Source organism: Microcaecilia unicolor, chromosome 3, assembly GCF_901765095.1.
Source record: "Microcaecilia unicolor chromosome 3, aMicUni1.1, whole genome shotgun sequence".
Classification (NCBI taxonomy): Eukaryota; Metazoa; Chordata; class Amphibia; order Gymnophiona; family Siphonopidae; genus Microcaecilia; species Microcaecilia unicolor.
This window is the reverse complement of record NC_044033.1, coordinates 513,227,460-513,251,146: the sequence shown is the minus strand read 5'-3', so window position 1 is coordinate 513,251,146 and position 23,687 is coordinate 513,227,460. Positions and strand designations below refer to the sequence as shown.

General features: G+C 43.6%; 1 long non-coding RNA gene across 1 annotated transcript; it reads left to right on the top strand.

Moving 5' to 3' along the window:
* Positions 1 to 107: 107 nt before the first annotated feature.
* LOC115465252 lies at positions 108 to 11,223 on the top strand. The gene is made up of 3 exons (XR_003941370.1): positions 108 to 220; positions 4,386 to 4,391; positions 11,212 to 11,223. It is a non-coding gene; the product is annotated as an uncharacterized LOC115465252 (long non-coding RNA).
* The last annotated feature ends 12,464 nt before the right edge of the window (positions 11,224 to 23,687 follow it).

The window sequence follows — 23,687 nt, the reverse complement described above, 5'->3', positions numbered from 1 at the left end:
GAAAATGTATATATATATTTTTTTTCCTTTTTTATAGGTAGTAATATTGTCTAATTTTTCCTAACTTCAAGACAAGTGAATATTCCTTGGATTATTGAAAAACCCTTGTGGAAGCCCAGACCAGATGTATCCCACATGTTGACAAAGGTGGAAAGAAGAGCAAATGCCAGCCAGCATGCTTAAAAGGTAAAGTGAAAGAGGCTGTTAGAGCCGAAAGAACGTGCTTCAAAGAATAGAAAAAGGACCTAAATGAAGAAAAATAAGAAGCAACATAAATACTGGCAAGCTAGATGCAAAGCACTGATAAAGAAAGCTAAAAGAGAATATGAAAAGAAACATGGCGGACCTCACGTGTTACCTAGATGGGATTTTAGATAGTGCTGGGGAGGAGCAGGCTGTCTTGGTACATGTGGGTACCAATGACATAGGAAAATGTGGGAGACAGGTTCTGGAAGCCAAATTTAGGCTCTTAGGTAAAAAGTTGAAATCCACAACGCGGGCAGTCGGCACATACTCATACATACGTCTTGTTAACTAATCATATATACTGGAGTCCATTTCAGATATTATTTGGAGTTTATTTGGCCGCAGCCAGGTGCATTAACATTTACAATCTTAATCTAAGACATAACACATATCATTTCTAATACTTAACATTATAACTAGTAACATTACATATACATGTATGTATGGGTACACAGCTTCCTTTGTCCGACAGGTCGTGCCGTTAGAGCAGCCTGTTCTCCCGCTGTAGTGCCTCTTGCGGCACCAATTGTCTCTCAGGTGTATCCCGTTAGAGGACACACCCACAATCCTTTTCTTCGGCGCATCCCGTTGAAGGAAGCACCCCAGCCTCTCTCTCTTGATCTGATGATGTGGGCCTCCTGGCCGTCTGAGCCAGAAGACAAACTGTGACTCAGCTACCGTGCGGCATATGCCTCTTGGTTACATTTTCACTTTACACTAAGCAGTTTCACTTAACAGTATCACATTTCTTATCGTTTTGTCTGTCCGTCGGCTGTGTACCCGTCACTGTGACTGCTGTAACTTTACGCTTGCCTAGCTGCGACAGTGCCCCCCCCTCTTGCTGGATGGGTGGGTTGGGTCAGCGTTGCTTCCCAAGAGACAGGCAGAGCTCCAGATTCTACTACTACTACTACTACTTATTTTGAATGAGGTGATGGTGCAGGAAGGAGGGTTTTAGATTTGTAAGGAACTGAGAAACATTCTGGGGAAGAGAGAAGCCTATTCCAGAATGATGGGTTCCACCTTAACCAGGGTGGGACCAGGCTGCCTGCATCGTCATTTAAAAAGGAGATAGAGCAGTTTTTAAACTAGAAACTGGGAGAAGGCCCATAGTTGTTCAGAAGTGCATGGCTCAGATCAAGGTATCTTTCAAAGATATTACCTGATTTCTCTGTTGATCACCCCACCCCTCACCTATCCACACCCATCCTGTTAGAATATCAATGATATGCTTTGATGTCCCCATGCATACCTCCTACCCACCCCCATCCTCCCACCCTGTCAGACTGTCATAGTAATGCTTGAATGTTTTCACTTATATACACTGTCATCTACCAACATTTGCTTATTTCCGATCTGACGAAGAAGGGCAACCTTCAAAAGCTAATCAAGAAATGTATTAAGTTAATGTCCAATAAAAAAAGGTATCATCTTATTTTCTTTTCCATGTTTTATTTTGTTTGATTTCTATTGATAAAGATATTACCAAAACAGGGAAGATAGGGTATGCCGATAACAAGGTTGCAATAGAGACCATAGTAGACCAGGTATCTTTAAATTAAAAAAAACAGACAAAAGATTGCAAATTATCATTGTCAACTGCTGAGCAAGATGTAAATCGGAACAACAAACATAGTTTGGAATGTCTATATAGCGGGGTTTAAAAAAGGTTTGCATAGCTTCCTAAAAGTCCATAAGTCATTATTAAGATGGACTTGGGGAAAATCCACTGCTTATTTCTAGGACAAGCAGCATAAAATGTATTGCACTGTTTTGGGATCTTGCCAGGTACTTGTAACCTGGATTAGCCACTGTTGCTAGACTTGATGGACCTTCGGTCTGTCCTAGTATGGCAACACTTATGTTCTTATGTAACTTGCTGCAGAGGCAAAAACTCATATTAACAACTTTTTCAGGTACATCAGAAGCAGAAAGCCTGTGACGGAATCTGTGGGACCCTTAGATCATGAAAGAGCAAAAGATGCACTCAGGGAGAAGAAAGCCATAGCAGAGAGATTGCATGAATTCTTTGCTTTGGTCTTTACGGAAGAAACATAAGAGATCTGTTTGTACTAGAAATGATTTTCAAGGCTGACGATGTGGAGGAACTGAAAGAAATCTCTGTGAACGTATTGAGCCAAAGCAATTATTGAACGACTAATAAGCATTAAGCAGCACAATTGTAACAGGTAGGGGGGGGATGGGCCTGGGTCCACCTGCCTGAAGTCCACTGCACCCCCTAACAACTGCTCCAGGGACCTGCATACTGCTGCCAGGGAGGTGGTTATGACATTTGAGGGTGAAAATAAAAATTTGTGAAACATCATTTTTTGTGGTGGGAGGGGGTTAGTGATCACTGGGGGAGTCAGGGGAGGTCATCCCCGATTCCCTCTGGGGGTAATCTGGTCATTTAGGGCCCTTTTTGGGGCCTTATTCGTGAAAAAACAGGGTCCAGGAAAAGTGCCCTAAATTCTAGCTACAAACGCATACTTTTTTTCCATTATCGGCGAAAGGCGCCCATCTCTGTTCGGGTGATAACCACGCCCCCAGTCCCGCCTTCACCACGCCTCCGACACGCCCCCGTCAACTTTGTACGCTTCCGCGATGGAGTGCAGTTGAAAACGTCCAAAATCGCCTTTCCATTATACCGATTTATTCGTTTTTGTGAGATAAACGTCTATCTCCCGATTTGGGTCGAAATCTAGGCGTTTTTCTCTTTCAATTATAAGGTGGATAGTACCGTAGAGGCGTTCACCAAGTCCGGTAAAGAAACAAATACAGGTGGTAATGTGGTTGAATAAGGAACATGCGTTTCAGTTGCAATGGGGATCAGGGAGAGGAAAGATTATGTAGTGTCCATTACAAGCTTTGGTTATGTTGTGTTGCAGAGTGTAGGCATTTATGTTGGGTCGGCAGGGTATGCCTTTTTGAACAGGGTAGAGTTAAATGGCCATTTTTCTCAATGGAGGAGAGTGAATAAGTGCCACAGGAATCTGTACTGGGACCAGTGCTATTTAACATATTTATAAATGATCTGGAAATTGGAACTACAAGTGAGGAGATTACATTTTCAGATAACACAAAACTATTCAAAGTTGTCAAAACATATACAGACTGTGAAAAAAGACAGGAAGAACGTAGGAAACTGGAAGACTGGGTGTCCAAATGGCAGATGAAATTTAATGTGGACAAATGCACATTGGGAAGAATAATCCAAATTGTAGTTACCTGATGCTAGAGTCCACTTTAGGAATCAGCACCCAAGAAAATGATCTAGGTGTCATTGAAGACCAGTGTTTCCCAAGTCCAGTCCTGGAGTACCTCTTCTCAGGTTTTCATGATATCCACAATGAATATGCATGGCTTGATTTGCATACACTGCCTCCATTATATGCAAATCACTTTCATGCATATTCATTGTGGATATCCTGAAAACCTGAGAAGGGGTACTCCAGGACTGGACTTGGGAAACACTGTTGTAGACAATTCACTGAAATCTTCTACCCAGTGTGCAGCGACAGCCAAAAAAGCAAACAGGATGCTAGAAATTATTAGGAAAGGGATGCAAAATAATACCAAGAATATTATAATGTCTCTGTATCACTCCATGGTGCGACCTCATCTTGAGTATTGCATTCAGTTCTAGTCGCAATATCTCAAAAAAGATAACGGAACTATGAAAGGTTCAAAGAACATTGACCAAACCGGTAAAGGGGATGGAACTCCTCCTGTAGGAGGAAAGATTAAAGAGGTTTGGGCTCTTCAGCTTGAAAAAGAGATGGGTGAGGGGGGATACGATTGGGATCTACAAATTCCGGAGTGGTGTAAAATGGTTAAAAGTGAATCAATTACTTATTCATTCAAAAAGTACAAAGACAAGGTGACACTCAATGAAATTACATGGAAATACTTTTAAAACAAATAGGAGGAAGTTTGTTTTCACTCTATTAATAGTTAAGCTTTAGAACTTGTTGCCAGAGGATGTGGTAACAGTGGTTAGCATATCTGGGTTTAAAAAAGGTTTGGATAAGTTCCTGGAGGAAAAGTCCATAGTCTGCTATTGAGACAGACATGGGGAAGCCACTGCTTGCCCTGGGATTGGTAGCATGGAATCTTGCTACTATTTGGGTTTCTGCCAGATACTTGTGACCTGGATTGGCCACTGTTGGAAGCAGGATACTGGGCTAGATGGACCACCAGTCTCATCTAGTAAAGCTATTCTTATATTAACATTTACACCAGCTCTATGGCCAGTGTAAGTGTTCACACCCAAAATATGCACACATTTACCCTGCTATGGCAGTATTCTATAGAGGAAAGTATCCTGTCCTTTATAGAATCGGAACCTAGCTATCGTTTCCTTGTGCCTTGTGCTATGGCAATTATAATAGCACTAAAAAAAATGTAATGGATATGGTTGATAGCATTGAAATCCCCATAAGCACTGAGAGGGGAAGTTATCAACATGGGCTACTGTTAAGTTGCGTTATTTTACCACAAGTCAGGTTATTTTAGTACAGGGTTTGGGTGGGGATGGAGTAGATTCCAGTGGAGACAGGTGGGAAGGTGTGAAATTTCTGTCCCTATACAACTCACTAGTATGTATCATGAACAGTCCTAGTGTGCAGTATTGTACATCATTCAAGCACATTTTAGCAGAAATGAAAAAAAAAACATTAAAATGCTGTGAGTAAAATGTGTCGACCGGCTGCTATAATTGGTAACCATAAAGGAACTAGCATTAATATTCATGAGCTAGGACTGCAGCTGCAAATCATAAATAAATATAACCCCCGCACTATGTTTTATTTAAATATTGTATTTATGTGTTTGTCAGCGAAAGGGATAAGGAGATATGTACAAGGCGTAGTTTCAAAGCACTTAACCTATGAAACTTTGCAAGTCTAAGTGCTTCGAAAATGAGCCCCAAGCTTAAGGTATCATTGTTGAACCAGATACACAAAAGAAACTATTACCAACAGTATGAGGTCTGATTACATAGTCCTTGTTGACTTGACATGTCCTACCAGTCTTATATCTCTCAATCACAAATTTCAGATACTGTAACACAGTGAAAACAAAATATCAACCTTCCTTAGGAAGAGCAGCCCAAGAAAGTTGTATTGAAATACAAGATGATGTTAAGAACTAAGAACTTGATTCACTCAAATCCTTTTTCACCATGAGAGAGTAAATAGGGCCATTGTAAACTATGGAATGGGCTCCCAAAAGCTGTGAAAATAATCCACGACCACTCGAACTTCAGGAAATCACTAAAAACCTACTACTTCAAAAAGGCCCACCCCAACGACCCCACGTAACCCTCTTCACCTGCCAACACAGCATGACTATGATCGAACAGGACAACACACAATCTTCATTCATTCCGACCCTCCACTTATACCTCATACGATCACTATACAACTTTGTATTTGTTATCCACCGACTGGGCAAACGCCTTTGACGGTACTATGTAAGCCACATTGAGCCTGCAAATAGGTGGGAAAATGTGGGGTACAAATGCAACAAATAAATAAATAAATAAAAAGCTGATAGTTGAAAGATTCAACAATTAAAAAGAGATATTCATTATAGGGTCAATATTCAGTGTGGTTTCTGCCAGGGACCACCTGGACAATCAGGTTTTTAGAATATGCACAATGAATATGCATGAGATATAGTAAATAACATAGCAAATGACGGCAGATAAAGACCTATACGGTCCATCCAGTCTGCCCAACAAGATAAACTCATTTTACATGGTATGTGATACCGAGTTTGATTTGTCCTTGCCTTTCTCAGGGCACAGACCATAGAAGTCTCTTGTACTAAAAGTTCTGAAGATTCTGGAATCCTAAAGAGTTACAAGATTCTGGAATCCCAATTAGTAGCAACATTCCATGTAGAACCCCAAAGAGTAACATATCATAGTAACATAGTAAATGACGGCAGATAAAGACCTGTATGGTCCATCCAGTCTGCCCAACAAGATAAACTCATTTTACATGGTATGTGATACTTTACATGCATACCCGAGTTTGTTTTGATAGATGTCCATGCACTGCCATCTTGGTATGCAAATCTCTCTCATGCATATTCATTGTGGATATCCAGTAAACCCGACTAGTCAGGTAGTACCTGAGGACGGAATTAGAAAGCAGTGGTTTAAGCGAACAGGAGAGGCACCTCATGCTTAAACCAGTGTTTCCCAAGTCGATCCTGGAGTAGCCCTTTGCCAGACAGGTGTTCAGGATATCCACAATGAATATGCATGAAAGAGATTTGCATATAATGGAGGCAGCGTATGCAAATCAATGTCATGCAGATTCAGTGTGGATATCCTGAAAACCTGACTGGCAAGGGGGTACTCTAGGACAGACTTGGGAGACACTGGCTTAAACCACGCTGAGAGGGCCAGCCACACTGATATTCCATGGCACTTAATCAGGGAGTGATACTGAATATCTACACTAACTAGCCATGTCACATCTGGCCAGTAGAAGGACGGTCTGTAGGCTGAGTCAGGAAGGCACACTTATGAGGGTACTAGCAATATTAAGTGTTGATGCCTGCATAGCTAAGCACATGAATAGGATTGTACAACCAGGTCTGAGCACTGTCCCCCTCCCCCCACAAGTGAAGCCCCTCGAAGATCATCTGACCCTCTCAGAACCCACCAACAAGTGAAGCTCCCCTTGAACATGACCTACTACTACTACTTATCATTTCTATAGCGCTACTAGATGTATGCAGCACTGTATACTGGACATGAAGAGAAAGTCCCTGCTCGACAGAGCTTACAACCTAATCAGGACAGACCAACAGGATAAATAAGGGATAAAGACAAAGGGTAGCAAGATTCCAGAATCCCAAAGAGTAGCGAGATTCCGGAATCCCAAAAAGTAACAAGCTTCTGTGTAGAATCCCAAAGAGTAGCAAGACTACTACTACTACTACTTATCATTTCTACTAGACATACGCATCGCTGTACACTGGACATGAAGAGAGAGACAGTCCCTGCTCGACAGAGCTTACAACCTAATCAGGACAGACCAACAGGATAAATAAGGGATAAAGACAAAGGGTAGCAAGATTCCAGAATCCCAAAGAGTAGCGAGATTCCTGAATCCCAAAAAGTAACAAGCTTCTGTGTAGAATCCCAAAGAGTAGCAAGACTACTACTACTACTATTTATCATTTCTACTAGACATACGCATCGCTGTACACTGGACATGAAGAGAGAGACAGTCCCTGCTCGACAGAGCTTACAATCTAATTAGGACAAATAGGACAAACAAGGGATAAGGGAATTACTAAGGTGGGGATGATGAAACAGGTTCTGAACAAGTGAGTAAAGGTTAGGAGTTAAAAGCAGCATCAAAAAGGTGGGATTTAGCCTAGATTTGAAGACGGCCAGAGATGGAGCTTGATGTACCGGCTCAGGAAGTCTATTCTCCCCCTCCAACAATTTAAGCCCCCCCCCCAAACATGACCTGACCCCTCAACCCTCCCCATCCAGTCATGCCTCCCTAGAACATGACCCAAAAGCCCTTCCTGAACCCCTCCCAAAAGAATACCCTCTTCTCTATTCCTGAAGGTCCCCAGGCCTACTTAAGCATCCCTGGTAGTCTTGCACTACTACAAATTGGGGTCAGCCTTCGAGCACAGTACTATTGCTGGAGGTTGTGGCAGACATTCTTAAGCTAGAACTGCCAGAGGCAGGAGTGAGTGTGGGCTGTTCCTGCCTGAACAACCACCAGGGATGCTATGGTAGGCTTAGTGGGAGCCTACTGTGATGCAGGAGGAGGTCTTCTATTGGGGGGGGGTTCAAGAGGGGTTGGGTCATCTTGGGGGAGGGCTCCACTTATTGAGGGGGTTCAGGAGACAGGTCGGAATCGGGGAGAATAAAAGATCCCATTATGTGGGTCCAGACCAATATCAGCCAAGACCCACGTAAGTGCTGGCAGCCAGCACATGCTGGGGCTAATTTAGTTTTGTTTTTTTATACAGAAACAAACCAGTGAGGTAGGTTCAAAGAGGAAACTTTATTGAAATTGAAAAACAACCCAACACGGCCGTGTTTCGGCCCAAAGGCCTGCCTCAGGGGTCTTGTAAAATCTACATAAAAACAAAAATATATATGAACAAATAAACGATAAATGCATGATGTGACACATAAAATTAGTATGGATAAAATAAGCAATGGACAAGTGAACCACATTATGAACAATATGCAAACACAGATGTTTTTGAAAAAAACAACTAAATTATTGCTGACTCGTGAGGCCTAAAATAAATTTTCATTGATCTATTTGTAACATAAGACAATATCACATAATACGTGGTGATATATTTTTTTAAATTTTTTGTCTTCAAGGTGATATATATACAATATTATTATTTTTCATTTTTTAAAATTCTATTTTATGGTTCATTTTCAAATTATTTAAATATATTATGTGATTCTACTGTTAATAGTTTCTTGTTCAGTAACCACCGTTTTACTTGATTAATTATCAATATTTTACATCGTTATCTAATTTATATTGTTATCAATTTTTATTGTCATCAAATTTGTATTACATAATTCAATTGTATTCAATTTGTGTTGCATGTTCCTAATATGTCTATTCAGTATTTAGATGTCAGCAGTGTATTTACCTAAGTTCATTTATCTTAAATTATTTTAGGGCTCACGAGCTGGCCATAATTTAGTTGTTTTTTTCAAAAACATCTGTGTTTGCATATTGTTCATAATGTGGTTCACTTGTCCATTGCTTATTTTAGCCATACTAATTTTATGTGTCACATCATGCGTTTATCGTTTATTTGTTCATATATATTTTTGTTTTTATGTAGATTTTACAAGACCCCTGAGGCAGGCCTTTGGGCCGAAACACGGCCGTGTCGGGTCGTTTTTCAATTTCAATAAAGTTTCCTCTTTGGACCTACCTCGCTGGTTTGTTTCTGTGTCTCACGGTTTCGTGAGGTCTTTTCCTAAAGCTGGTCATAATCATAAACAAAAAGAACAAATTCTATTATCACGACAGTGTCAACTTCTGAAACAGCCAAGTTGGCAATGGTCATGACGCCTTTAAAAAAATGCGGACTGCAGCCAGCTGACTATTGACCAGTATGAATTTAAAAAGACATTTGTCCCGTGTAGGAAAAGTCATCATCCTATGTCCTTCGTTAGCATCCTTCTCTCTACTCACAGACTTACATTCACCCAGGTACCTACACACTTTGGGTCAAATTCTATAAATGGTGCCTTAAAAATCGGCCCCCCAAAAAACCATGCGCTAACTACAATTCTATAAACTACGCCTAAAGTTACAAGTAGTTTCTAGAATGTGCTCATGCGCCATTCTTGCAACTAAAATTTAGGAGCACCCAATTAGGCCACCTAAAGCCAGGCCTAAATACCTGTGCCTAACTTAGGCGCAGATCGGGTGTATTATATAATAGCGTGCTTAGTTTTTTTGAAGTGCCCATCACCCACCCATTCCACGCTCATGGCCACGCCCCCATTTTGGCTGTGCCTATTATAATTTACACACACCACATTATAGAACACACCTAGACAGTTATATGTGTAAATTCTAATTAAAGCCAATTAGTGCTGCTAATTGGCTGTTAAGAACCAATTCTCGGTGCTGATTGGCTTGTTAATCAATTAAGTTGTGCATGCAATATGGCCCTGGAGTCAAATTAGCGTGCGCAACTTAAGGCGCCATTTATAGAATGCGGGGTTTGTAAATGCCTCTGAATACCTTCATTTTAAATATCTACTAGTAAAAAAAGCCCGTTTCTCATTGAAATGAAACAGGCGCTAGCAAGGTAATGACCTTCTGCCATTAATGTTCTCCCCCCCTCCCCTCCCCTCCCCCCCTCACCTCATGACCCCCGTCATCTCAGGACCCCCCTCCCCCCTGTCATCGCAGCACCCCTCCCCCCTCTCTCGTCTCAGGACCCCCCTCGTCTCAGGACCCTCCCTCTATCCGGGCCCCCCCTGTCCTCTGATGTCCGCGCCCCCCTTCTCCCATTTCCGCCGGCCAATGCCTCCCTCCCTCTGTCTCTGTGGCCTCCGACAGCAAGGAGGACGTGTGCGGGTGCCCCAGCCCTTCGTACGTGGCAGCTGGGTGTCGTCGTCGATGATACGCTGAAACCTTCTGCTCAGTGTGCTGCTGCAGCTAGGAAAGCGAATAGAATGTTGGGTGTTATTAGGAAGGGTATGGAGTCCAGGTGTGCGGATGTTATAATGCCGTTGTATCGCTCCATGGTGCGACCGCACCTGGAGTATTGTGTTCAGTACTGGTCTCCGTATCTCAAAAAAGATATAGTAGAATTGGAAAAGGTACAGCGAAGGGCGACGAAAATGATAGTGGGGATGGGACGACTTTCCTACGAAGAGAGGCTGAGAAGGCTAGGGCTTTTCAGCTTGGAGAAGAGACGGCTGAGGGGAGATATGATAGAAGTGTATAAAATAATGAGTGGAATGGATCGGGTGGATGTGAAGCGACTGTTCACGCTATCCAAAAATACTAGGACTAGAGGGCATGAGTTGAAGCTACAGTGTGGTAAATTTAAAACGAATCGGAGAAAATTTTTCTTCACCCAACGTGTAATTAGACTCTGGAATTCGTTGCCGGAGAACGTGGTACGGGCGGTTAGCTTGACGGAGTTTAAAAAGGGGTTAGATAGATTCCTAAAGGACAAGTCCATAGACCGCTATTAAATGGACTTGGAAAAATTCCGCATTTTTAGGTATAACTTGTCTGGAATGTTTTTACGTTTGGGGAGCGTGCCAGGTGCCCTTGACCTGGATTGGCCACTGTCGGTGACAGGATGCTGGGCTAGATGGACCTTTGGTCTTTCCCAGTATGGCACTACTTATGTACTTATGTACCTCCTGCTCGTCCGGCAACACTGAAGTGCAGCAAGTACAGACGCCGCTTGTTTCAGATGTTCCTCTGGTCCCGTCCTCATTTCCTGTTTGCAGAAGGGCAGGACCACAGGAACTGCAGAAACAGAAGCGAAATCACAGAGTTCCCTCGAGGGCGGGGCAGTGATCGGGAGTGCGATTACAAACCCTACGAACACTACACGGCTTCACTGCCACGCTGCCACGGAGTCAGCTTCAGAACATTGGAGGTGCGAATTATATCTATACTGGTAAAAAAAGGCCCGTTTATGACACAAATGAAACAGGCGCTAGCAAGGTTTTCTTCAGCTCCCCTGCAGCCACCCATGTCCAGCGACCCTCCTGTCCCCCTGCAGCCACCCATGTCCAGCGACCCTCCTCTCCCCCTGCGCCCACTGCAGCCACCCATGTCCAGCGAACCTCCTCTCTCCCCTGCCCCCCTCCTGCCACCCATGTCCAGCGACCCTGCTCTCTCCCCTGCCCCCCTCCAGCCACCCATGTCCAGTGACCCCCTGCCCCCCCTCCAGCCACTCATGTCCAGTGACTCTCCTCTCTCCCCTGCCCCCCTCCAGCCACCCATGTCCAGCGACCCTCCTCTGGACATGGATCAGGTGTGAGGCATGTTTTTTTTTTCCCGGGTTCTGAAGTTGACATCATAATGGCTAGGGTGATGTCAGCCTGATCTATGGAGCCTAGCAGACCAACTCGGAAGGAGCCACGGTCCCAGGCAGCAAGACAGAACGTTGGAGGCGAGAATTATTATATAGGATCTAGATAGATAGATAGATAGATAGATAGATAGATAGATAGATAGATAGATAGATAGATAGATAGATAGATAGATAGATAGATAGATAGATAGGGCATTCAGGGGTCCTTTTACAAAGTGTACTAACATTTTTAGCTTGCACTACAAATAAGCGTGCACTAAACCCTAGAGATGCCCATATATTCCGATGGGTATCTCTAGCATTTAGCGCATGCTAATCATTAGTGCACAGTGGTGTTCCTATGTCAGCTGCCACCCAGGACAGATCGCCGCTGCACACTTCCACGGTGCATCACCCCTCGGCACTTCTCCTCCACCCCCCCCCCCGGTGCATCACCTCCTGGGACTGTGACCTCCACCGGTTCCCTGCCCCGGAACAGGAAATAACGTCAAAGGGAGCAGGGAACCAGCAGAGTCGACTGCTACACAACTGCTCCCTGCACCCCCTTGTAGTGTACACCAGGGGTGGACCGCCCCCACTGCCCCCTTCCTTGGTATGCCACTGTTAGTGCACACTAAAAACTCTACCACGCCTATATATATATAGTAGAATTGGAAAAGGTGCAGCGAAGGGTGACGAAAATGATAGCGGGGATGGGACAACTTCCCTATGAAGAAAGACTAAGGAGGCTAGGGCTTTTCAGCTTGGAGAAGAGACGGCTGAGGGGAGACATGATAGAGGTATATAAAATAATGAGTGGAGTGGAACAGATGGATGTGAAGCGTCTGTTCACGCTTTCCAAAAATACTAAGACTAGGGGGCATGCGATGAAACTACAGTGTAGTAAATTTAAAACAAATGGGAGAAAAATTTTCTTCACCCAATGCGTAATTAAACTCTGGAATTCGTTGCCGGAGAACTTGGTGAAGGCGGTTAGCTCAGCAGAATTTAAAAAGGGGTTGGACGGTTTCCTAAAGGACAAGTCCATAAACCACTACTAAATGGACCTGGGAAAAATCCACAATTCCAGGAATAACATGTATAGAATGTTTGTACATTTGGGAAGCTTGCCACGTGCCCTTGGCCTGGATTGGCTGCTGTCGTGGACAGGATGCTGGGCTCGATGGACCCTTGGTCTTTTCCCAGTGTGGCATTACTTATGTACTTTGTAAAAATGGCCCCCTCAGAGGCATATACATATTTATTTATTGTGAACATTTATATCCCACATAATCCCACTAAGGCAGGCTCTATGTGGCTTACAACATTTGGTGAAAAGAACAACATAATAATTGTAGTACAAATCAGAAAATAAGGTAGATGAGGGGACGGGAGGGAAACAGCAGGAGGAGGAATGCGTATAAACATATACACTCCCTGCACAGCAATGGGGTCCCTAAATAGAAGTACCCTGTTATGGAATTGCCTCCCTAGGTTATGTGTTCTCCAGGGACATTTTCATTTGAATGTATTTGGAAAATATTGCAATAAATGAAAAACTGGGGGGGGGGGGGGGGGGACAGAAAGAAAAAGTAAGGTGCCCAGGGAGAGAGAAATAGTTACTGTACCTAAATGCAACTCTCCTGGAATAGGCATGAACTAAATCTAAAAATGTCCTTCCTCTATAAAGCAAATGGTTGAATACTTGGCAGTAATCGAAGTACAATCTTGCATTTGGGCTAGAGAAACCCAAAGAATCTAAATGTGACGGGAGTAAAGTGATGTGGTCCAGTTAGTCCACTTTTAAAGGTAATAAACAGAAACAAAACAAAACATAGACAAGAAAATAAGATGACACCTTTTTTATTGGACTAACTTAATGCATATTTCGATTGGCTTTCGAAGGTAACCCTTCCTTCTTCAGATCAGAAATAAGCAAATGTTGACAAATATCAGAATAGATAAGTGAAACACAAAAGCATTCCAATGACAGTCTCACAGGAAGATGGTGGGGTGGGTAAGGTGAGAAACGGGGGGGGTGGGGGAGGCTGGGTGGATGAGAGACAGGGCAGTGGGGTAGCAAGGGCGGGGCGGTGGGGGTGGTCCGCCCCGGGTGCACACTGCTGGAGGGTGCAGAGAGCAGCCGCATGCCTGTCGGTTCCGCTGGTTCCCTGCTCCCTCTGCCCCAGCACAGGTTACTTCCTGTTCCCGGGCAGAGGGAGTAGGGAGCCAGTGGAGCTGACAGGCGCACGGCTACTCTCTGCACCCTCCAGCAGCCAAGAATGCACTCGGGGGGGGGGGGCTTGATGCACCAGGGAGGGGGGAGTCATTGCACCGGGGGAGGGGGGTGTCGTGCTGGACCCTGGGGGGACAGACGCCGCTGCACCCGGGGTGAGGGTGCACAGCGGCGATCCGCCCCGGGTGGCAGCCGACCTAGGATCACCACTGAGACAGGGAGAGATGGATGGTAGATAAGAGGGTGACAAAGCAATAGAATTGTATGGTTTATAGTGGGTTTGAAAACCCAAATCTTTATTAAGTCCTGCCTGGTGGGTATCAAAATATTTCATCATTTTGACTTCAAACTGTGACAGGAGAAAGGATAAGATGCACCAATCTTGCCACCAGGGGCGTAGCCAGACACCCAATTTTGGGTGGGCCTGGGCCCAAGTTGGGTGGGCAGAACTCTGCCCTGTCCCACAAGTGATTTGGTTTCTCTCTCGTCTGCATGCCATATGGTCTCTCAAACATCCCCCTCCCCCGCATACCTTTTAAATAGAAGATTTTCACTGGCAGCGAGAAACAAGTAATACTCACTGCTCATGTTGGCCCCCACAGCCTTCCCTGATGCAATTTCCTGTTTCCACATAGGCGGGAATACATCAGAGAGACAAAGATCTGCAATTTACAAGGTACGCAGGAGGGACAGCTGTTGGGAGTGTTCAGCTGGTGGGGCTTGGAAATCCCTGCCAGCCACATCATAGGTGTGCTGCTATGGGGTGGGCCTGGGCCCACCCAGGCCCACCCTTGGCTACGCCACTGCTTGCCACGATAATGCAAATTAGAAACTGGACAGTAGCTAGCTTTGTCTAAAGGATCAAGAAACTGCCATCTTTAAAAGGGTTGATTAAAGTAAGTTCAAGGATATCAAGCAAAAAAAAAAAAAAAAAAAACCCTCTGCTAATGATGCATGCAGCACCACAGAGGCCCCAGGCAGGAACTGAGGGGGGGGGGGGGTGGTCTTTTACTAAAGATTAGCTTATCTGCAGCAGGGCCCATAGGAATAAAATGGGCCCTGCTGCAGATAACTTGAGCTAAACTTTAGAAAAAAAAAACCCTGAGTTCTTTCAGCAAAAATGGACTAGGATCCAGCTTGTAGTTGATAACTCAGACCTTAGATACTAAGAATTTTACCTGGGAAAGTGAGATCAGTGAAAACTGGCCCCAGTGCCCATCCCCACCATCATCAAAAGATCCCACGTGTGGCAATAAAATATTTGTCACTCACGAAGCTCTGCCTAATCCTCTACTTGGACTTGTTATGATTTTACTTTGAAGGATTTGTTCAAAGAAGTCAAGTTAAGAAGTTGGACAATTGAAACAAGGTTTTAACGGCACTAGCCTTGCAGTGGGTCAAAGACATCTTTGGAGTGTCACAAGTTTCAGCGAGTGATACAATTTGTTGAACTGGAATACAGCCAGACATGGAGACAATCCGCTGAGAAGGACTGAGCCCATTGAGGATGTGATATTCCTGACCATTTAACGCTAACTGCCTATTCATTGATTATTAAATGTTTATGAAGATAGCACAAATTTAGTGCATGTTCGTTACAGCGATAGTATATATTTTTAGAGGATAGAATTAGAGGATTATAGCACATTTGATCATTTTTGATGTGCACGAGGCTTTTTTGGAGAAAGTGACAGGATTGACTCACTTGGTTCTGAGATTTGTGAGAGAAGAATATATATATTATTTAGTATTTAATAGAGCATGGGTGTTTATGAGAAGCTCTATGATTGAGAAATTTGTCCACCCTTAGAGGCGTAATTCACTTTGGTGGTGCCTCGTTTGGGTTAGTTTACAACTCTGAGAACTTCCCTATTATCTATTAGATATTCCAATCAGTCAGCTAGAACTGTATTAGGTCAATCCTCTCACTTATTTACCTCCTTTATTGATTATACTCTGGTTTTTTTTACCATCTAATCCTCTACTTGGCCTGCCCCCATCCAAAGCCCCAGGGGCTATAATACTAAATATGGACACTTTCTGCTGAAAAAAGTAGAGCAAAATCCTGACGTTCAGTAACTGAGCAGTCTAGGGTTTAAAAGGTAATCAACGGAAACAAAAGAAAAACAGAAAATAAGATGATACCTTTTTAATGGACTAACTCAGTGCTTCCCAAACCTGGTCCTGGAGGCTCCCCAGCCAGTTTGGTTTTTAAGATAGTCGCAGTAAATATTCATGAAAGAGATTTGCATGCACCGCCTCCACTGCAGGCGAATCTCCCTCATGAATATTCATTGTGGGTATCCTGAAAGCCTGACTAGCTGGGGTGCCTCCAGGGCTCGGTTTTGCAACCACTGGACTAACTTAATACATTTCTGATCTGAAGAAGATATTGCCTCCGAAAGCTAATCAAGTAATATATTAATTTAGTCCAATAAAAAAAGATAAGATCTTATCATCAAAATCCTTCCAGGCTTGTTTTACTGCCTAGATATAACTTGACCAACGCATTTTTACTTTTTTTTCTTATTCTCCTCTTTATAGTCTTCCCACCAATTTCTTCCTAATCACTTTCCTCTCCTCTTCAGCTGTTAAAACACTCTCTGTATAGAAAGAGACAAAAAGGGCCAATCCCTGTTGTATTCCTTAACCCAGTCGTTCCCAAACCTGGTCCTGGAGGCACCCCAGCCCATCAGGTTTTCAGGATATCCACAATGAATATTCATAACAAACCAATGTGACTGGGCTAAATCAAATGGTACAATAACTGCACCCCCCATATATTTTAAATATCAAACATATAATCAGTTATGCTTGAAACATTTTATTAATCAATTCTTGTATTCAAAAATTACAATTTATCAGTTTTTACTTGAGGAGTGGCCTAGTGGTTAGGGTGGTGGACTTTGGTTCTGGGGAACTGAGGAACTGAGTTCCATTCCCACTTCAGGCACAGGCAGCTTCTTGTGACTCTGGGCAAGTCACTTAACCCTCCATTGCCCCATGTAAACCACATTGAGCCTGCCATGATTGGGAAAGTGCAGGGTACAAATGTAACAAATAAAATAACTTAATTCCCACATACATAATCTCTCACCATACACGCCATCAACCATCCTAACACATACCCTGCACAAGAACTCACTAATACAATTCGATGCTAAATCCGCAGATCAGCAACTGTTTTCACCATCCATTGTTCATGCCTCTAAAAATAGTTCTATATAGGCTCAACTTTATAGCACTCCATCAGGTATCACTTGATTGTATGCTGTGCTCCTTTCAAAATCGTGCAATCAAAGTTTGGACATTGACTGTAAGATTGATGAAATAATTACGCATCACTGTTTATTTTTGAGAAAATAGTATTACACTGACCGGGACTTCGCTTTACCTTCTGATTTGACAATGAGATTGAGATTGCAATACTACTCCGCCCCCTCAAAATCCACCTAAGCTAAGTAGCCATTATTATTTATATTATTTTCACATATTTTTTTTTTTTTAAATTACTGTAGCACTGGAGTGCTGTGTTTAGGTTGGAGGCAGGGTGTGCGATAATGTCGGTAAGATGTTTTTACACAACCTAAGTCTTTGGGTCAATAGTAATACACCAAAAAACTAAGCACAATATAATATTTTATACTGCATATATATGAAAAAACAAAAAAAAGAATGTTTGTGGAATTGGCTTGTTGATTTTTTTAGGTTTTGGTTTCTGTAACTTTTTCAGTAGTTGATTCATAAGAAACTGTTCTTGTAGGAAACCCAGAATTCTGAATAGTAAGGATAAATCAAGACCAGGTATACATATGAAGTATCTCATACCATATGTAATTATGTTGTTGGGCAGACTGGATGGACCGTACAGGTCTTTATCTGCCATCATCTACTATGTTACTATGATAATTGTTGGGTAGGGTGGAGGAGAGGGAAGGAGAGATGCTGCACAGGTGGAGGTAAGAATGAGGGAGATGTTGTATCCAGGGGCAGAAGGGAGTAAGAGAGAGATGCTGAACTATAGGTGGGTGAGAAGAGAGAGGGAGAAATACTGGCTCTGGGGGAGGGGCAACAGGAGAGAGAGAAGGGACAGGAAGATGCTAGGAGGGAGTGGAGGGTGGGGAGAGGAGAGGAGAAAGAGGGAGCAGATGCTGGGCTAGAAGAGTGGAGGGAAGGAGACACTGGGAATAGTGGAACCCTGTGGGAGAGGCAAGGGGGTGGCAAGAAAATGAACGAGAGGAGGATCGTGATTACAAGGAGTAGAAATATGATAATGGGGAGAAGATGGAAGGGAGTGAAGGGCTGGGGAAGGAGTGTGATGGGGAACAGGAGAGCTAGTGGGTGAAAGAAGGAAATCTGATAGGTATCTGAAAAGTAAAAAGGAGAGGGGTTGGAAAGAGGGTGAAATTTGAGTGGACAGAGAGCAGAAGAGAAAAACAGGAAAGAAAGCTAAAATAGAAAGATCAATATGTCAGAAGCAAGTGTAGTGGGGGGGATGGAACGAGAGAAGAGAAAAGGCAAACGAACAGCAGATGCTTGAAGGAAAATTAGCAGAATGACAGGAAAGTGGAAAAGAGGAAATGGAACCAACATGATGGAAAAATAAGATGGCCAGACAACAAAGGTAGAAAAGCTTTTTATTTTAAATTTATTAACTAAAATATGTTACCTTGAGAAATGTGCATAGTGGATGTCATTTTATTGTATTCAGTAGAAAAAGAAATACATTTCTGTTTTTATTTCTCCGCAGTTGCAGTACATGTCGAGGTTCCCAGTTCAATTTTTCTCTACATAATTTGTGATCCCTTATTCTCTATTTGGTGAGAGTCTGTCAGCGTGATTGTATTGGTAGTTGGGAAAATTGGAGGGGAGGCAGTGAAGAGAAGGAATTGAGAGGGGGGGGGGGCTTCTTTATTTTATGCCCTGGGCCTAGCATGTCTAACACCAGTCCTGACCCTGCTGTAGCTGGTGGGGATCCCCAAGTCCCATCAGTTGAGTACCTCCTCTGAAGGCAGCCAAAACTCTCTTCTACTAAGTTTGGCAGACGGCGGCAACATTCTAGAGCCACTGATAATTAAGCATACATGGGGTGCTGCCATCGGTGGCTCAAGGAGTTGCTGTTCCTGCCTGCCAAACTTGGTAAAAGGAAGTTCTGGCCGTCATTGGAGGAAGTCATCAGCTGACAAAGCTTGGGGATCCTCATGATCTAAAGTACATTTTGAGTTGGGTGGTGCCGGAGGAGGGATAGAAAGTGGGGGGAGGAAGGGGGCGGGACAAGGAGAAAATTTTATGCCCACCCACTTTGGGCTCGGGCCTACCCACTAGTCTAGCTGATGAAAGTTCAGTAGAGAAAGTTATTAGGTCAGGCTTATATGATAGGCTGCAGTCAGTTAGTAGCATCCTTCTCCTGAAGGACCAACAGCAAAGTAGGCCAGCTTGATAGGTACCAGGATTTGGGGGGAGGTGGGGGTAGTCCAAATTCAAGAATCTACAGATTCTACAGAGCAGGTTATTCGCTTTGCAAATCATGCTTTGTCCATAAATCAAAACTGTGCACCTGTCATTGTTTTCCTCAGTTGACTGCCGATATGGAAATATAAGAGGAAGCATTTTGACTTCACAGTGAATGAAGTTGGAGCATTAAATCAAAAACTACAGCTTTATTGAAACATTCTGTTGTTTTTGATTTGCTGAGAAATATGATTTTCAAAACAAAATGAGCTCCCTTGATTCAGAGAGCCTTGAAACCTGTATGAAGTCGGGATAAGTATACAGAAAGTATATTGTTTAAAAAAAATGTGTTAAGGGACCCACAATGAACCCCCTCTGGGTCGAGGTGGATTCTGGGATCACATAAACAATTGGTATTTTTGATGAGCGCAGAGGGTGGGGAGGATATGCAATCTCCAAGGCCATACACAATTCCTCAATTCATGGGTGATCAACTCTTTGTGAGGAGGGTTTCCTAGAAACAAATCCATACCACACACTGGTGTGCAACTAAACTTCATTCACTGAACAAACTGGGAGCAACCACTTGAAACATTTGGTATATAGCGCCTTCTTCAAATTAAATTTAAACGGTATTTACTATTCTTTAAGAAGTTTAAACAGCTTTTTCCTAATCTAAACTAATCTAACCTAAAACTTGTATACCGCACTAATCTCAGTTGGAGGTTCAATGTGGTTTAAAAAACAAAAACCTCATAATAACATGAGGGATCATCTAAAACATCTTTACATTTTATCAAACAAAAATGTTTTCAAACTCTGACACAGTTGCATATAATTCGTCACAGATCGGATAAGCAAAGGAAGAGAATTCCAGATTGAGATTGCCCGAACAGCAAACAAAGCATCAAATTAAACCGTACACCTCTAAATGCAGGTAATTTTAATAAAAACCTATTGTGTACCCAAGAAGAAGTAAAATAAAAAGTCTAAAAAGATTGAACCAACAACTCTGAAGTATTACCAAACACCGTTTACCACCTCTTTGCTCACTCTTTTCACCGTTTACCACCTCTTTGCTCACTCCATACACCTAACACTCTTCCTTGGTCACTAGAGGATACCTCTTTCCATACTTCAGCTGGGTTAGGCCAACAGGTCCCACCATCCAGCTTGGCTATAGCCCCATACCATTGGGCTCCTCACTGGACATCAGCCAGCACGAATAATTCCTGGGGAAAAGCCTCCACCTTTTCTCTCTATCATTTTCCCTGAATCCTTCTGTCCTGCCTGACACCAACAGACTCCCCTCCAATGGGAAATCTTACTCTGCCCTAGCAAGTCCTCAAGGTATTCCAGTTTTCCTTTGCTCCTAGACCAGGAGATGCAGGAGTTCAGTGCCATCAACAGGTCAGGTTTTCAGGATATCCCTAATGAATATGCCTGAGATAGATTTGCACACAATGGAGGTAGCATCCCTGTAGATCTCTTTCAGGCACATTCATTAGGGATGTCCTAAAAACCTTACCTGTTTGCAGCACTCAAAGCCTGAACTCCTGCATCACTGCAGAGACATCCCTAAGAGCTCAGCCTGCTTGTTGGGAGACTAAAAAAAAGAGTAAAGCGACACTAACCAGTGGCGTAGCTATGTGGGGCCACAGGGGCCTGGCCCCCATAGATTTGGCCCTGGACCCCCTGCCGATGATCCTCTCAACCCCCCTCCCGCCGATGACCCTCTCGACCCCCCCCCTCCCGCCACCATCCCTCCACCGCCATTGCCGTGGGCTACCTTTGCTGGCGGGGGACCCCCAATCCCCGCCAGCCAAGGTCCTTTTCTTCCCATGAAGGCTTTGTTCTGTTTCTGACATCCTGCACGTTGTACGTGCAGGACGTCAGACTCACAGAAACAGAACGAAGCCATCTTGCAAGGCTTCATTCTGTTTCTGTGAGTATGATGTCTGCAGGACGTCAGAAACAGAACGAAGCTTTCATGGGAAGAAGAGGACCTCGGCTGGCAGGGATTGGGGTCCCCCGCCAGCAAAGGTAGCCCACGGTGATGACAATGGTGGGGGGAGGGTTGGCGGCGGGAGGGGGGTCGAGAGGGTCATCGGCAGGAGGGGGTCGAGAGGGTTGGCAGGGGTTGTCAAAGTTGGTGGTGGCGGTGGCAGCGGCAGCGGGGTGGAGAGGGGGGGGTCGGCAATGGCAGGGGGTGTCGGTGGCGCTGGGGGGGGGGCTAAAATGTGCCCCCTCACCATGGGCTCTGGACCCCCCTCCCGCCGAAGTCTGACTACGCCCCTGACTAACTCCAAAAAAGTGTGCCTTAAATAACCTACACAGCCTCCCTAGTTCTTCCCTTGAGCACTTCCTACTTTGGAACCCAGCTAGAACAATCCAAAATGATTGGGAGTGCCAAATCCAATGGAAGTCACCCCTTTCTGAACACATTCAAGGAGTTTGGGCAATATTAGGGGTGCTCAAGTACCCGCAGCACCTACAAAGCTGACACCTATGTCTGCAGGGGCTCCAGTGGCTACTGAGTGACAGTGATTTTTATTCAACGAACCTGTGAATGTATTTATAAGCGGCAACAGCCCAGTGCACTAATAAGTACTGTTTGAGATTCTGTGTATGAAATTTCATTGAACTGTTCTGGAAGCACTTGTATATTTATCATTGATTGGATGGCAATGCAGGATGGATTTTTGCATTCTACTGTATTTTCTCTCTCTTGTGATTGCATTTATTAAATCTGATAAGTCAGCATTAAGTATTTTTTTTTACTGCTGCCTTTTATATTGATTAATACTTGTGATTCTGTTTCTTGCCTATTTTTCTGTAATGAAAAAAGGTTGTGATGTTAAATAGTGTACTTATTACATAGTAATCCATATTTTTTTAAATAAATAAAACATTGCCACAGCCATGTTCAGATTTCTGCACTGAAGGAGAAAATTGGACATCTTAAAGAGGTCGATATTCAAAGCCTGACAAGAGAGAATCCTGACAGTTACATCACTTGTGTAGAGCTATCCGCTGCTATAGTGCTGAACTTGTATGGAGCTATCCACTGCTATAGTGCTGAACTTGTATGGAGCTATTCACTGCTATTGTGCTGAATATGAGCATTAACCACCAAACAGCCAGCAATTTTTGAGGTGGTCTGGGGGACAGAGTCAGCATTTATGCAGCTAATTTAACCATATAGGGCTAGATTCTATATATGGCACTTTTAAAAAATCAGTGCCGAAAAATACCCGCCTAAGCAGTATTCTGTAAGCCACACCACAGCGCGGTTTATAGAATAAATGCTTACATGGAGAGGTCATGTGTAAATTTAGTCACTGATATTTGCACTAATGAAAATGTGGTGCAAATGCCCATGCCTAAATTTAAGCACAGAGCACCCATATTCTGTAATTACATGCGTAACTCAAAGCTATACCCCCGATCTACCCCAAAATGCCCACGACCCTCCCATTGCTACGCCATCTTTTTTGGATTGCATGTAAATTTTAGGTGCAGATACAGGGGGAGATTCTATACGTGGTGTCTAAAAAATTGGCACTGAAATCACTGCCGACTAAGAGTATTCTACAATCAATGCCTAGATTTAGGCGTCGATTATAGAATGCGCCTAGTTGATATTTCAGCTCCTAAATCTATGAGCATCCATTTACACCAACGAAAATGTGGCATACATATCAGCGTGTAGATTTAGGTGCACTGGACCATATTCTATAACTAGGCACGTAAATTTCAGAATGCCCACAAAACACCCTGTCCATAACCTGCACACATCAGAAGTTTGGCACACATTGGAGCACATTGTTACAGAATACACTTGGTGACTTGTGCGCCTAAATTCTAATCAGTGCTTTCCATTGAGTAAACATGAGTTTCTACCCAGAAGAACTTTCATTCAAACTAGAGAAACACAATTTCTAGTCTAGAAAAGTAGAAGGAATTGAAGATGTAAGCCAGACCTCCTTCTCCTCCTTTCCTGATATCTCCGAGGAGGAAACCACCCGCCTTCTTTCCTCCTCAAAATGCACCACTTGTTCCTCTGATCCCATCCCCACCAACTTACTTAACACCATCTCTCCTACTATCACCCCCTCCATCTGTCATATCCTCAACCTCTCTCTCTCCACTGCAACTGTCCCCGACACCTTCAAGCATG